The 5,267-nt window shown below is 28.7% G+C and overlaps 1 long non-coding RNA gene across 2 annotated transcripts; it reads right to left on the bottom strand.

Moving 5' to 3' along the window:
* Nucleotides 1-2,077: 2,077 nt before the first annotated feature.
* On the bottom strand, nucleotides 2,078-4,280 carry LOC107866630. Of its 2 annotated transcripts, none has more exons than XR_007053443.1 (3): nucleotides 4,019-4,280; nucleotides 3,182-3,351; nucleotides 2,078-2,752 (listed from the first exon to the last, which is right to left on the bottom strand). It is a non-coding gene; the product is annotated as an uncharacterized LOC107866630 (long non-coding RNA). The 2 variants fall into 2 exon arrangements; XR_001673004.2 differs by having other exon boundaries at nucleotides 3,206-3,351; nucleotides 4,019-4,268.
* Nucleotides 4,281-5,267: the final 987 nt, after the last annotated feature.

Genomic DNA, 5,267 nt, shown 5'->3' with positions numbered 1-5,267 from the left:
AACAAACTTTCTCTTTGATTTTCATTTTCTCTTTCCGCTCCATTCCTTCCTTTTATATAATTTTATAACAAAAATAAATTAAATTTAATGTCAATAAATATTCTAAACTGATTTTCTGTGGTGAAAAATCTGCAAAATGATTTATTACAAAAAAATCAAGGATTATATTTTGTGATATTTAGAGTGACTTTGAGAGAAAAATAAGGAGAAAAAAGTTAAAGAAGGTCTCTTGAATAATCATAAATTTAAAATCAAGGATATTAGAATGATTTTGAGAGAAAATTAAGGAAAAAATAATTGAAGAAGATATCATAAAAAATCTTGTGTTTTGATATTCCATTGTTGCTTTTTTTTTTTTTTTGAGCCAATAGGATAGAGAGAATAGAAAGAAAATACCCAAAATAAATACCTGAGAGAGAAAATTAATATATACAAATCTTAATATATTTTTATATAAGGCCTACAATTGAAACTGATCTTTAACTACCAAATGATTATGAATTGTAATTTTTTAAAACTTAACCATATTATGTAATTAATATAGTATTTTGTCTATAATATGTAATTTTTTCAATAATTAATGCATTCAACCTTTCTATTTTCAGTTTCTATGGAGGTTCTAATCTCCTAAGCTCACTTACAATTTGAATAAAAATAATGACCTTACAAAGATCTCCAGCATGTATTTTATATAGAGAGATCTTCTATGTTATTCTTTTTGGGTAATCTTCCATGAAAAAAAAATATCATATAACTAGAGACAAACTATAAACCATTATAGAATCAGATATCCCATTTCATTCTTGTCTAATTCATAATTTAAAGATTTGGGGTCGTTTGATCATTGAATAAGAAAAATAATTTTGAGATAAAATTTTGAATTAACTTTTTTCCATATTTGATATGAAGTACAAACTAATTCCGAGTTTCTTTTGTTCCATCATTTGAATCGAAGGTGGAATTATTATAGCGTATGAAGGATGGGATAAAATAATTACATTAGAAATTTCAATACATGAAATATCTCTACTTATTCTGTTCATGTACCATCTCGCGATTTTAATGTGTGTTTCCCACCTACTACATATGAATTCAATTTTTACTGTCCATCTTCACTTTTCATATGTAAAACAAACACACAAACAGACACACTGAATGAAATAATAAACGTAGATCGAGATTTACAAAATTTTCAGTAAAATCAATTAAAATTATTAGATCCTAAGACTTTATACAATGCTAAATATTTTTCTACAAATAATCAACTATGTAGACATTATAGAGAAGAACAAATATCAGTCATAGGAGAAAATATTACAACCTTAAATCTAGTAAATCCTGAATCTTTAAAGCAAATCAGGAACAATAAAATGATATTAATGCATATGGGATTAATAGTTATAGGAATAAAAGGATTAATCAGACAAAATTTAGGAACTAAAGTATTAATAGTAATATATGATGATAGATGATCAGATATTAAGAAATCGATAATTGGATTAACTGAAGTAGATATGACAAATAATGGAGGAATATTTTATATTAGTCTAGATTTCTTAATGAATTTAAAAGAATTTGGGAAGCATATTAAAATAGGAATTTAGACTAAAGGATACAAAGAAATGAATAACGGAAATACTTTATTAATGTGTGTAGGTTATATATATATATATATATATATATATATATATATATATATTAAATTAAAATATAATATTTTTTCCTAATTACTGACTTTAAATGAAAAGACCGTATTGTCCCTCGTCTTCAAATTGTACAACGAAATATGTGATTGTTAGAATACTTGTTTATTGGGATGTATAAGATGAGACATCTCATGGATAAATTTGAGATATTTCATAAATAACATTTATATCATGTTTAGTCGATAGTATAACTTTATTCCGGAACTAATTTGTACCGTCAATTAAACATGGTAAAACTAATACCAAATTTCGTCTTCAAAATACATAATAAAACACCCTCCTAGTTTACTGTTGTTTCCCAACTACTACACCTGAATTCAATTTTTGCCGTCCCCCTTCACTTCTCATGTATATATATAATAAAAAAAATATTTTTCCTAATTAATGTAATTAAATGAAAGGCCATATTGACCCTTATCTTCAAATTGTACAGCGTAACATGTGGTTGTTAGAATATTTGTCGTTTGATAGGATGTATAAGGTGGAATATCTCATGAATAAATTTGAGGTGTTCCATAAATAAAATATATATCATATTTCGTCTTCAGGATGCATAATTAAGCGTCCTTGTAGTTTTACTAGGTGTCTCCCATCTACTACACGTGAATTCAAGTTTTATTGTCCCCGTTCACTTTCTGTATGTACGAAAAAAGTAATTTATATATACAAAAGTAATATATATATATGTGTGTGTATAAATAAATAAAATTAGCTAACTTTCAAAAATTGTATCAATACCACATAACTTGAGAAAAAGGGTATAACATATATTACTTAAAAATTACGTAAAAAGTATTATAAATCACAATAGAATCTAAAAATATTCTTAACATATGTATGTATTAAAAAAATATTTTTGGTAAGATATATCATTTCTGATTATTGGTTTAATTGTAAGCATCAAGGGCACATTGATAACGAGTTTGATTAATTGTGAAGACAAATTTGTTCATATCAATAGAATCAAGTAATTTTCTGAAGTGGATACCGCCAGAGCTATGGTTCAACAGAATAAGGAGTGTGATCATACAAAAATTGTAAGGCCCCTGAAACACAAATCAAAAGAAAGGTGGTTCAATTCCAAAATATACCAAATCTGAAGCAGAATAATGTTAACAGCAAGGGCAAGGAGAAGGAGGATAGCAACCATTATAATACTCCTATTTAAAATATAAAGGTAAGAAGGAGACCAAGTTGGGTTTAAATAGAACAACAAGTGAGGTCTTGGGGAGGATAGAGCTATACGCAGACCTTACAACCACCCAGGAAGGTAGAGAGGCAAAGTTGGGTTTCAATACAAATGTAAAGTGAAGAAGCAATATTGCAAATAGACAAAGAATTCGAAAGGGGATAGGAGCTAACTTGAACAAGAACAATCAACTGGTGGACAAAGCCTTCATCCATCAAGGATATGATGCAGTAGGTGGATCAAATTAATGAAGAGCTATAATATAAGAGACATAAATTGAAATTACCAGAATATGAGCAACAATTCTGACCTTATCCTCGACCTTCATGTCTTTCTACTTAATGACATGTCCTCGATCAATTGAAGTTTGGGCATGTACACCTCCCTTAGTTCTTCTTGTTACAATCAACCTATTGAACCTCCTCACTGTCACATACATACCTCCTCTTCAAATATCTGAAATCATCTGAGTCTCGATTCAGTGATCTTTTCAAACATCCACGTAATGAAAAGTTGAAATTCAAGATTAAAACCATAAAAATAAAAAAACATTCAGTATCATCAGAGCAACATTTAGTGTCATTAACACACTTCCCACGTAATTTGCTAACATTATTCAATGATTTAGTTTCCATCTTCATTAGCAGAATTTATACTGCATCACAATATTTTAAAAAATTTAACACCACTATTGTAAGACTACCAAGAGAAGCAATACTACATCTTCAATTACTTGTTAAAAAGTATTCCTTCTGTCTCATTTAGTTCAACAAAAGTAAGTTTAAAACACTAGCTAGTCTGTTTGAACCACATATTCTAAAATCTGAACAATGTCTTGAGTTGTTTTGGGAGAATGGGAGTAATCAACATATCTTTCTCCATCCGAAAAATAGAATAAATTTCCAAAGTCCGCTCAACAGAAATGACTGCAATACTCACAATTAGGGGTATCATAATTTTAATCACCAAAAGATTTCGATAAAGATTAGCGGCAGCTTTTCAGATCTTGAAAAAGTTGGCAAATTAAAGAGATGCATAGACAAGAAATAAGTAGATAAAAACGAATAGGAAAATTAAAAAAAAAAAAAAAAAAAAAAAAAAAGCCTTTCGCCATATGAGTTACCTTGACGAACAAACGTAAGGCAAACAAAATAGTAAGATGTAACACAAATTGGAGTCCTAATCGCTTGAGGGAAGGCCAACTCGTTCAAAGCTCTAATTGACGAAAAGAGAAAAACCTAAACTGACTGAAAGTAAAGAGGGAAAATTGAGCAAAAAGGGAAGGAAAATATGTGGGAAATTCTTTTCCCGCTTATGCTTTTCCTAAAATCTGAGATAAAGGTACAATTATTTATTTTTCGTCACAAATCAATAAAATTTTGGAGAAATTTAAGCATTTTATCAACAATACAGATTACTTTTAGCAACAATAAAAATATATAGTTGCTAATGCATTTATATTATAATTTATTTTATTAATCCATAATATATAGCAACAAGAATAAAAGTTTTGGTAACAAGATAAAGTTTGTTGTGAAAAGTTCATCATATGGCAACAGTAAACTTAAGTTGTTGCCAATTATTGAATTTTTGCAACGATATTATAGTTGTTGGTAAAAAGTTGATGCGAATTATGTGTTTTCTTGTAGTGATGATATTTTTCTCTAGTTATAGGATTTACATGAAAAGACCGTATTGTCCCTTATCTTCAAATTGTACAATGTAATATGTGGTTGTTAGAAAACTTATCGTTTGGTAGGTCGTACAAGGTAGGATATCTAAGTTTGGGATATTTCATAAATAAAAATTATAGTCAATAGTATAACTTTATCTCGGAACTAATCTATACCAATAATCAAACTTGGTAAAACTAATACCAAATTTAGTCTTCAGGATACATTATTAAATGCCATCGTGATTTTACTTGGTGCCTCCAATCTACTACACGTGAATTCAATTTTTACTGTCTCTCTTCACTTTTTGTTTGTAATATATCTATATATATATATATATATACTAATTTAGTATACGTGCTTTGTGTGTCATGATATGTAATGCCTCGGATTCTGAATCCCGGACGCTACACGGTGCTAATAATCCCGAAGGACAATTAGCTAATCCATGACCGGTACCTGCTGCAATAACTGTAACATAATGCTGTATAATGCAGAATAATAGGCTGAAAACTGCCATAAGGTTCAATACTGAATAACATCTGAATAATACGGTATCACAATACTAAAACTGAAGTAAATTTCTAAACATGTTATAGTCTGAAAAATATCTAGTCTGAAAACACTGTATTTTGAAAGCCTCTAAAACTGTCTAAAATGAGGAGTTGATGGGACATGTCTCCAACTAATTCTATCTAC

The sequence above is a fragment of the Capsicum annuum genome, chromosome 3, assembly GCF_002878395.1.
Source record: "Capsicum annuum cultivar UCD-10X-F1 chromosome 3, UCD10Xv1.1, whole genome shotgun sequence".
Taxonomy (NCBI): domain Eukaryota; kingdom Viridiplantae; phylum Streptophyta; class Magnoliopsida; order Solanales; family Solanaceae; genus Capsicum; species Capsicum annuum.
The sequence above is the reverse complement of the archived record's forward strand: the minus strand, read 5'-3'. Positions and strand labels throughout refer to the sequence as shown.